Source organism: Pteropus alecto, unplaced genomic scaffold (assembly GCF_000325575.1).
Source record: "Pteropus alecto unplaced genomic scaffold, ASM32557v1 scaffold7, whole genome shotgun sequence".
In the NCBI taxonomy this organism is placed as follows: domain Eukaryota; kingdom Metazoa; phylum Chordata; class Mammalia; order Chiroptera; family Pteropodidae; genus Pteropus; species Pteropus alecto.
The window spans coordinates 5,900,455-5,912,729 of NW_006494614.1; positions in this window are offsets into that span (position 1 = coordinate 5,900,455).

Below are 12,275 nucleotides of genomic sequence, written 5' to 3' on the forward strand. Positions count from 1 at the left end.
TCTCGGCCACGAGCGGCTCCCACCATCTAACACCAAACAGCTGTGGGTGGCTACATTCGCTCTTGCTCGGCTTCACCAGCCAGACACGGACCGTGCTTCCAGACGACTCTGTCAGCAGCCAAAGGTAGGGACACTCCGACACTAGACCCTTGGCAGCAGTCGGCACACTTGGAAGGGTCGGGGAAGCACACGTGCAGTGCAGTCCCTTCCGGGAGGGGGGTCCGGGCTTTATCACCAGCTTCCTGCGCGGGGAACTTCGGCTGAAGCTGGTGGACATGCTCTTCCGCCGATTTAAACCGGCCTCTGTGCTCTGAGGTCTCAGGGGGCTCAGCAAATGCCCCGTCAGTCACCTCCCAGAAGTTGGCGAGTTAGGGGTCAGTCCCTGAGTTGCCAACAGAAGTTGGTGCATTAGACGTGCATTCCACTCTCTGCACTCCTCAGGGAAAAGTGGGGAGTTGGGCGTTCCTTCGAGGTTGTATGGCGCTGTGCCAGGGGTGAAGTTTTCGTTGAGAGTGTCTCAGCTTTTCTTCCCTCTTTTAATGTGGGTATTTTCTGTTGTTCGGTGTGAAGTAGACGCAACTGGTTTCTGATTTCTTTCTGAGAGAATTGATCCTTATGTAGCCAGTTGATTCCAATTTTGCATCCAGCTGTGGGAGGAAGGACAGGAGCCTCCTATTCCACCATCTTGTTATGTCCCACGTTCTCTTCAAAGACAGGTGCAATTGATCCTTATGTAGCCAGTTGATTCCAATTTTGCATCCAGCTGTGGGAGGAAGGACAGGAGCCTCCTATTCCACCATCTTGTTATGTCCCACGTTCTCTTCAAAGACACGTGCAACATTTACAAAAATATATTGCTTCTAGGTTGCAAAGGCAGTTTTAGCAAATAAGAAAATATCAACTCTACGCAGAGTAACATTCCTTGACTACAATAGAACATTAGTAATTCAATAATAAACATTCTCAAACCTGTAGATCTGAAACATGAAAATGGATTTAAGAATAGTGTATGTGAAAAACACTAGCTACTGTAAATTAGGATTGGGGAGCAGCATAATGCGTGAAGTTTAATGAACCTAAATAAGAACTTGGAGAGAAATTTATATTCTTAAATTTTAGAAGATAGAAAATACTAAATATTAATGAAAAATTTAAAGCCGCTGGAAAAAATTATAATCAGTCCAAAGGAATTGTAGAAAATAAATTGATAAAAATAAAAAGTTAATCAAAGATTAATAAACTGCCCGTAGAGATAATCGACAAAACAATGTTATTTTTTTAAAAACTAATAATAATATAAGAAAATATAAATGAGTTCTTAACTGATTTATAATTATAGAAGCAATGGAAAAAATCTTAAAAGATACTTCACAAGCTTAGGATATTCTAAAATTTGAAATTTTGCAATTCAAAATATTTTTAAAAATAAGCTTTAAATACAATTAAACGAAAAATATTTGGCACATGTTAAAAAGATAAAGTTAATCCTTAGACAAAGTACAATTGTAAAAAAATAAAGGTATAAACTATTCATGAAAAAGAAATATGGTTAAAATTAGAAGTGAAAATATAACTACCATATGATCCAACAATCCCACTTCTGATATCTATCTGAAGAAAATGAAATCTATCTCAAAAAGCTCTCTGCATGCCCATGTTTACTACAGCATTATTCACCATAGCCAAGCTATGAAGATAACCTTATTCACAATAGCCAAGATATGAATTCAACCCAGGTGTCTTAACTCACCGGTAAACAAAGAAAATGTGGTGTATGCATGTGCAGTGGAATATTATTCAATAAAAAAGAAGGAAGTCCTGCTATTTACAACAACATGAATGAACATGGAGGGGATTATGCTAAGTGAAATAAGCCTCAGTAGAGACAAATACTGAATGATCTCACTTATACATGCAATTTTAAAAAGTTGAATTTATAGAAATAATGGTGGTTATCAAGGGGTAGGAGGTAGGGGAAATTGGGAGATGTTGGTTAAAGGGTACAAACTTTCAGTTAAAGATGAATAAGTTCTGGGGATCTAACGTATAGCATGATGACTATAATTAATAATACTATCTCATATACTTAAAATTTGCTGAGATTAAATCTCAGGTATTCTTATCACACACTCAAAAATGGTAACTGTGATGTGATGACATACTAATTAACTTGATTGTGGTAATCATTTCACTATATATAAATATATATGTAAATATATACACACATATATATGTATGTGTATCTCAGATCACAATTTTGTATACCCTATATATATAAAATTTTATTCGTCAATTATGCCTCAATAAAGCTGACGGGACAAAAAAGCCTTCCAGGTGATTCTGATGCATACACTTAGTTTGAGAGCAACTGCCAGAGATTTTAACTGACATTATTTAAATCATACTTTCACTTTTGAACTTTTTATGAGCTACTCTGTGACTTACAAATAAAAATGCATACTATTTACAAACTATTTGTTTAAATCAAAGAAATTAAAATCAATACATAAGATAATTTTTGCATATGCAACTAAGCAAAGTATATATGATGATATAAATAAATGATGATGAGGGTAACTATTTTCAGTGAGCATTCTTACACTCGGGACAAAATTTTAAAATGAAATAAACTTTATGAAAACCAATTTAGCAAAATATATTAAGGATTATAAAAAAATGTAATGAGAGCTGTACCAGTAATTCTTTATAGTAATCTAGTAAAAAGAAAACATACACATAATCTCTCTTATAATGCTTTATCTACAAAATAGTTTAATAAGACATTGCTTATGATAATAAAATACAAACTGTCTAGGTATTCCCAAAAGAAAGACTAGTAAAATAAATTATGGTACATGGATATTATAGTGGACATTTGTGAGGGACTATTCATCATTCATTATCTTTCCCTTTTTAACAGGACCTAGATTTTCCCACATTTTATAGCATCTGTGTGGTTTTTGTGATGTGGGCACTGATTGGCCTGATTTCAAAATATATCTAAATGAAAAAATATTAGGTGAGAGGCAGTATATCGAACATAAGCCAGTCAGTCCCCATCATTTTTCTTGGATACAGTGATTGACTCCAGGTAAATGTGTTAGGTATTGTGTTTAGCTACATGTAACTGAGAAACCCAAAGAGAGTGACATAACTAAATACTAGTTTATTTGTATCATGTAACATGACTAGAGCCAGGCAGGTTTGGACTATGTCAGTCGCTCCAACATCCATCACAATAGTAAATTCCTTCTTTCTTTTCTCAGCAATCCTTAGTAGATAGTTTCATATTGTCTCTTCATAGTCCCAAATAGCAACTCCACAAAGAAGGGAAAGGGCAAAGGGCAAAATATGCATCCCAGTGAGTTTTTCACACAAAAAACTTCCTTTGGAGCCGTCCAATAACTGCTGTTTTTAACTCATAGGTCATATGCCTCGTAGGTCTGGGAACTTGGTTTTTAATTATTTGAGGTACTGTTAGTAAACAAAAGGAAGAGAATAGGAAAGATAGTGGTTTCTGATAAAGGTAGGTATCAAAAATGAGTTGGTCATGACACAGTGATGCCCTTGACTTTTCCCATGCTTCAGGTAGAAAGGTTTGCTTTAATTATTTAAAGATTCTTTAAATGTCATTTTTGTATAAATCAAATAATGCTTAATTAGTATCCATCATCAATGCTCAATTATGTTCTTAATTAACTTTTCACTGATAGAGAAAAAGATAATTTAATATTCCATGAAATAATTTATGTTCTTATAGAAATAAACTACATAAAATTGTCTTTTAAATGGCAATTTTATGTGTACATTTTATTTTAGGAAGTGAAATATGCCTTGAGTATATCTATCCTATCACTCTCTGTCTTATGATGATATGCAGTGATGGAAAGGGTAAGGGATTTCTAACAGGGGATTTGGGTGTGAGTACAGACCCCATATTTACTAATTATGGGCTCTTAATTAACTATCTAAATATCAGATTCTTTATCTATAAAATGGAGGTAATTATGCATATGCTCAAAGGACTCTTATTAAAGGATTAAAGGAAAAAATATTTGAGAAGCATTTTAAAAACCAGTTTTGCACACGTGTTTTAAAATATTACCCTTGTATTCTTTTTTCTTTTTCCCTTTTATTCACTTATAAAGCAGTGTTGACTTACTCAGCTTAATTAATGTAATATCATGTAACTCAGTTTCATCCAGAGCTCTACTGTAATGAAATTTTATTTCATTTATACTTTAGAAACACTCTGATGCCATTTCCTGGGCAGAAACAAGGGGAAATGCTAGCCATAGGCATGGGTCTAACGGTCTGGGATCTCACCAAGCATATGGAAAGGCAATGCTTCAGTGGAGAGATCAAAGCACAGTGGATGGCCTTTCTTTGGATGACTTTCCCCGATGGTTAAGGTTCTTGAAACAGCTGTTTCAATCCAGGCACAGCAGGCCTCCCAAATTGTGGATTCTTCAAATTATGGATTCATTGCAATGTCCCCAGTAGATTTTTTTTCTCTTACAAATTGATCTATAGATTAGGCATGACAATTAGCACTAGTCTATAGACTTAGCAAAAGGAAGAAATTAATCTGGAACGAAAAGAAAACATGCTGAGCACTAGTAAAACACATGGTATAAATTAAGTCAGAAAATTCTAAGTCATAGAGCTGGAAGGGACCTTGAGGCCGCATAGCCCATTGTCCTCATTTTACAGATGAGGAATCTGATTATGTATTTTTTTAGGCTGTTTATAGTCACCATTTCTAAAATTGTTAAATATGTGGTGGGTGGGGAACAAAGAGAATTTTGCACTCATTTGTGTATGGCTATTTTTGAATCTACCTATCTAAGCATAAAACAGAGTCTTATACATTTATTCAAATCACAGCCATAATTTAAATTTTTATAATCTATAAGAGAATACTCCCAAATTTAAAAATATTATATTTTTTCTTTTATGAATGCTTTGACTCAAATATGGTTTTTATTATTATTTAAAGTGCAGACTCTTGTTTAAGCTCTGGCCAAATCTTATTTTCAGTTTAAATCTACTATATCAATGTGAAAATCACTCTTTTAAAATATTAATTTATTCATTTACATGCGTTCATTTCTGTAATTATCCAGTGAATATTTATAACATGTCTCTATTACTGTTCTGGTATTGTGCTAGACATTGAAAATATAGAACCAAATGGTTCTTGAGGTTTAAAGGAGAGACTATAGTATAGCTGTTAAGAGAACTAGTTCTGGAGCTACCTTGTCTAAGTTTGAATTGTGTTTTCACTACTATCTAAGGGACATTTAGCAAGTTACCTCTGTGATCCTTAGTTTCCTTATCTGTGAAATTCTCATAATTTCATTATCTACTTCATAGGAGTTTAGGAGGATTAAGTGAGATAAACCCTGTATAGTTTTAGCACACTTCCTGACAGTTACTGATCTTTGAATAAATGTTCATTATATATAGCATTAGAAAACTCCTTATCTAGTGAGAGATACAGAAAATTGTACCACTACTCGCAATATGGTAAAATAAGGTCTGAGAAAGACATGCTCTTTCATATGTCCCTGAAAAATACGTCCTTGTTATTATGGGACTAAAAAGATATGGCACCAAATCTGTGATTGAAGGATAAGGCCACTATTCCCTGAGAAGTTAATGCTTAAGTTGCTTTTGTATAGATTTTTTTCATAGTTGATGGTGATTTAGGAGAAACATAATGTATGGAATAAATATTCCAGGTAAAAGTATGCAGCTGGATTTTAGAATGATTGCTTTAGCAACAAAACAGAAGATGGCCTGAACATATCCTGAAGACAAACGTTATAAAGGTAGACTATTTGTGTACTGCAACTGAGAAATTATGTCTGGACTAGCTGTCTGGATAAGAGAAGACATATTTGGGATACATTTAGAAGATGGAATTAGCTAGACTTAGTTGCTGATTGCATGGGGAAAGCGAAGGAAAGAAAGGAATTTTGTAAAACTCTTCAAAGTCTTCACTTTAAAATAAATGTCTGTGGAGTGAAGCCATTTACTGAAATAAAAAAATTGGGAAGAAGACCAGTGTTTATGAAATGAGGAGGCCATGAGTCTGCCTGTTTTTGACATGAGTCAAATTTTCCATTGATTATATAGTTCATAACAGAGATAGCAAAATAAGTCAGACAGAAAAAGTTGAAAATCATGTGATTTCACTTCTATGTAGGATATAAAACTGAAAGCAGCAAATGAACAAGACAAACAAACAAAAAATAAACTCATAGACACAGACAATAGTTTAATGGTTACCAGAGAGAAAAGGGGAAGGAGGAGGTAGGTAAAGGTAAAGGGGATCAAATATATGGTGACAGAAGGAAATTTGACTTGGGATGGTGAACACACAATGCAATATAGAGATGACGTTTTACTTAACTATGCACTTGAAACCGATATAATTTTATTAACCAATGTTACCCCAATAAATTTAATTGAAAAGAGTTTGGAAAATAAAATGAAATAGAGAATTTGTACACGCAAACAAATTTTTTTCATTAAAAAAGCTATCAAAACGATATAAAACGAAAGATATTGTCACTGTAAAGTGGCTAGAAGTCATGTATGTGGATGCAGGTATTCAATGAGAAGAGAAGAAAAAAATGCTTTGGTCAAGTCCAAGATTGAAAGCCTTGGACTGGTAGGATTGAAGAGATGACTCAATTAGTGAAGATGTTAGGTGCATTTGAGATAAAGTAATAGAAGGAAGAGATACCTGAGGTATGTAACATTTTAATAAACACTACAACCTGAACTGTTTACGTGTTAAGATGTTTAATTCTCAAAAGAGCTGTGAGACAGTCAACACTATTTCAAAAATTTGAAGGCTGAGGCTCTGTTTACACAATCTTTTCAAAATCACACAGCTCTTACATGGTTAGACTCAGATAACACCAACCTGACTTTAAAGTCTTTATGTTTCATTTCCTTATTTTACTACCAGGAAAGCAGGAGGAAAACAAAACAAAGTGGTATCACACAAGCCAAAAAAGAGAAAATTTATTTTCTCTATGCTTTATTCTAAATAGGGTATTCTGTCTTCTAATTTAATACTTCTCTATTCAGCTATTCTGCTGTTTAATCTATCCATTAAATTCAACTTTATGGTATTTTTCATTTCTATAAATTTGATTTGGTTAGTTTGTAAATCTTCTATATCATTTTTAAAGTTTTTTGTTGTTGTTTCCATCTTTAAATTTCAAACATGTATGTTCTTAAACAGTCTGTAGAAATGGTGATCTACCATGGGCCTTTAAATTTTTTGTTAGGTCTTCCAAAATGTAAAGTCTCTGAATGCTCTTTATTTGAGCCATCTGTTAGGGTTGTATTTGTAGTTAGCCACCATGAGGGATGAGGGAACATCTTTCTCTAAATAAAAATCAGGCATTCTTTTGTTTACTATAAAAGTGGCAAATCTAGCAAGCTCTATATTAACACAACCCTCTACATGTGCACGCCTCCACCATAGGCACTGTGCCACCCTTGTGGAATTTTTGAGAAATGGGAAAGCAGTATGAACCGCATGACGAAGTCATTCTTGCTCCTGCTTTTGCCCTAAATGATCAAATATTTTGCCTCTGACCCAGACTATGTAATGTTTTCTTCCACTATCTATGATGTGGTAATAGGCTAGTTTTTCATTTTGTCTGTATCTGTCCAAAGCCTGAGACAAATAGAATACATAATATGCATCTGAAATATCTTGAAGTAAAGTGCATGCTAAAAATGTATTTTATGCTCCCATTAAACAAAAGAGCTTGACAGATAAATACTGTCTTGAGGCAAATATATAACAAAGTTATGTAATTAAATATAATTTTATTATTTTACTTAAAATAATTATATCTTAGCTTATATCAGGTATTTTCCCAAAACTATGAAACTGCTCTGCAAATTCAAATTTTTTGCAGTGGATGTTGTTGTTGTTGTTGTTTTTCCACTTCTGTCTGAAATTTTAGTTTGTCTTAGAGTTGGTATAAGTTAAAGTTAACTTGAATTAAATTATTATGAATACTGTATTTAGATGGGTTCGATTAAAGTATTTTGCTATATCATAGAAAACGAAATGAAAGCTGTACTTATATGTGCATACTTTCTAGAGAAGGTGGTTTATTTGGAAAAGTTGTTGTCGTTTTTCTACTTCTGTCTGAAATTTTAGTTTGTCTTAGAGCTGGTATAAGTTAAAGTTAACTTGAATTAAATTATTATGAATACTGTATTTAGATGGGTTCGATTAAAGTATTTTGCTATATCATAGAAAACGAAACGAAAGCTGTACTTATATGTGCATACTTTCTAGAGAAGGTGGTTTATTTGGAAAATAAGTAGGATCTGATTACCCATTAAAAAACAGCAAAATAACATTTTAAAGAGCCTAATGCATCGTATTTTAATATAAATATTTTTAAAAATTTGCATTTCTATAGTTCATGGGCCCTGATAATGAATAAGTTGAGTTAAATGAACAAACTTAAAGCCTTAGTTGTAACTTATGCCATTTATAATATTTAAAATAAATTTTATAATTTTAAATATAAGAAAAAATTATAACATACATAAAATTTAGAAAAGAAAAATATTCAGTTATGATCACTTTGCTGTTTATAGATCAACTTTGATTTTCTCATTGTAAATTCCTTTGTATCAAGCTTAAATCTTAGCAAATCCATATTAACTATTTTTGACAAAAGCAACTTTGCTTACATTGCTAGTCAGAAACAACCAAGGCTTCACATTATGCCTTTATGCTGTGTTGGTGTATATGCCTTTAAAATTAAAATGCCAATATGATGTGTACTGAATTTTTTTTTTTTAATCCTTTGATACTTTACTTGGTGCTTTATGTGGTCTAACAGCCCCAAAGCTTTGGTTTGAAGGGTGCCCAATCATAAGGCAGAGAGCAGTGAGTTTTATCTGAAATCTACAAAATCAAAAGTTTCCCTGGCCACAAATTCTATACTTTATGGTTGAACTACAATGAAAAGTAATGTATTACATTTGAGAACTTGATTTGTGGCTTTGAGGAAGTGAGTCTGGATGTTAACAAGTAAAGAAGAATTTAAACATCCAATCGCATATGTTCTTTCAAAGAGATACCCTTGGTACCTGATGTACCTGTTGAACTCTGGACTATATGACCAATGGAGGAGAATTTTTCTCAGTCTAGATTTTTCATTGATGTGTCATTAGCAGACTTGCTCTATGATCTATCGTTCATATATCCCCCAAACTTTATATTATCTAAAGGGTAGATTGAAGTTATAATTCATGTAACTCCAAAATTGTGATTAGTCATCTAAAATGCCTCTGCTTGAGATGGGGATGATGTGCAAATAGACATGCCAAATCTTTCTTAAAAGAGGCTAAATTATTTTTAAAATATGGAATGGAAGATAGAATTTCATTGTATAAACTAAGCAGCTTAGAAATAATCTTACATTTGAAATTGGAACGGTGAGCCTATACTTTAACCCAGGGGTCTCCAAATCCCAGGCCACTTACCAGTACCAGTCTGTGGCCTGTTAGGAACTGGACCGCACAGTAGGAGGTGAGTGGCAGGCTAGGGAGCAAAGCTACATCTGTATTTGCAGCTGCTCACCAGCGCTGGCATCACCGCCTCAGCTTCACCTCAGATCATCAAGGATTATATAGGAGCACTGGTCCCAGGTGCCAAAAAGGTTGGGGATCGCTGCTTTAACCTACTAAACTCATGTACCAGCATATGTTAATTGTTGAAAAACAGTTTTGTAAATATCTCTTAGAAATAACTATAGAAAACTCTTACTAGTTTGACCAAGATATTAGAATCATTCTAATATCCATTGAAACTTAATTCCTATTTTAGGCATCCTTTTTCTGCCTTCAGTCAGTTATATTGACCCCTTCTTCTTCATTATTAAATTTATTGGGATGACATTGGTTAATAAAGTTACATAGGTTTTAAGAGTACAATTCAATAATACTTTAAATTAATATTGCATGTGTTCACCATCCAAAGTTAAATTTTCTTCTGTCCTTATATATTTAACCCCTTTTACCCTTTTCTACCTCTCCCCACCCCCTTTCCCTCTAGTAACCATTAAACTGCTGTCTGTGTCTGTGAGTTTTTGTTTGTTTGTCTTGTTCCTTTGTTGCTTTCAGTTTTATATCCCACATGAGTGAAATCATGATACTCAACTTTTTCTGTCTGACTTCTTTTGCTTATTATGATAATCTCAAAATCCATCCCTGTTATCACAAATGGTAGTATTTTATCTTTTTTTTTTTTATGCAGCTGAGTAATAGTCTATTGTATATATGTACCACTTCTTTATCCAATCATCTATTGAAGAATACTTTAGTTGTTTCCATATCTTGACCACTGTGTTACTATGAACATCAGGATACATGTGTCTACAGATAAGTGTTTTCAAATTTTTTGGTAGATACCCAGAGGAGAGATTACTAGATTGTATGGTAATTCTATTCTTAATTTTTTGAAGAATCTCCATACAGTTTTCCATAGTGATTGTACATTCCCATCAGCAGTGTATGAGGATTCCTTTTTCCCACAACTTGTTATTACTTGTCCTGTTGATGATAGTCATTATAACAGGTGTGAGGTAGTAGCTCATTATAGTTTTGATTTGCATCTCCCTGATAGCTAGTGACATTGAGTATCTTTTCATAAGTCTGATGGTAATTCGTATATCTTCTTGACAGATGTGTCAGTTCAGATTCTCTGCCTATTTTTTAATTGGATTGTTTATTTTTGTTGTTGTTTGACTTATATGAGTTATTTGATATTAGATATTAGATATTAGCCCTTCCTCAGAGGCATTGTTTGCAAATTTCTTCTCTCATTTAGTTGATTGCTTCTTTATTTTGTTGATGGTTTCTTTTGCTGTGCAGAAGTTTTTTAGTTTGATGTAGTCCAATTCATCCCTTATTCTGAATAGGCTATTATAATCTTAAATGTTATATATGGACTCCTATCTTGAAGTCAAAAAAAGAAAGAGGGAGGGAGGGAGGGAGGGAGAGAGAGAGAGAGAGAGAGAGAGAGAGAGAGAGAGAGAGAGAGAGAGAGAGAGAGAGAGAGAGAGAGAGAGAGAGAGAGAGAGAGAGAGAGAGAGAGAGAGAGAGAGAGAGAGAGAGAGAGAGAGAGAGAGAGAGAGAGAGAGAGAGAGAGAGAGAGAGAGAGAGAGAGAGAGAGAGAGAGAGAGAGAGAGAGAGAGAGAGAAAGAAAGAAAGAAAGAAAGAAGAAACAGTGGGAATAGAGCTGGAAAAAAGTAGACATTGTACTGAGGGAAGAAGCATGCAAATATAGAGGCAAAATTAAGGGGCCGAACTGTACCTTTAGGAGATCCCATCAGAAATCAGCCTGAATGACACAGGTGCATCCAGGCATTGCCAGCTATCTGTCAGTGCCCTAACTTGATAGAATGAGTCTAACTGGATGAGAGATATATATTCAAATTACCAGAAGTTTAATCTCAGTACATAGCTAAGTATCTGTGTCTGATATTTTTGAATAATAAATTTCTCAAACTTCCACACAACTGCAGTGGATATAAGAAAACCTCTTACTTTCCTCTATTTTGCAACAAAATATTTGCATCAAGTTGCTTGCAGTGTGAATTAATACTAACTATTCAATATGAAAAGTGGTGTGACATTCATTTTTAAATTTCATGCTTCGTGTCACTTCACTTCTCTCCTTGCTAAATTACATTTGGTCACACTTTAACCACACAAGATGATGCAGCAGTGTTATATATGGAAGAGGGGCAAGTAGGTGGAAAGGTACAGAATGTAGTGCAAAAAGATTCAAATTTTGTTTAAAACTAATAAAAAATATAAATCTATTGTCCATAGGCCAAAATATTTTTAAGGATAATGACACTGATTCTTTCAATCCTGTAACATATTTATATTTACACTGAGAATTAATTAATTCCTTTTAATTCATTTGCACATGATCATTAAAATATTTTATATATTGCTTTTATTGTAATGATTTATGAGATTTGTACATTAAAAGGTTAGACTTAATCCATTGTTATTCCTTTGTACATTGCAAAAAGTACATGTTATATTCTGCAAGATCCTAAAAAAACATGGAAGAACCTTCTGTGAGATCTTAAAGAAATAAAAGATAAATGAAAGTCAAATGGACTAGTAGCTCGTAGTGAATCCTTAAATAGAATTGATTCAGTAGATACTTACTTAGTGCCTTCTATGTCTAAAACACTCCTAAA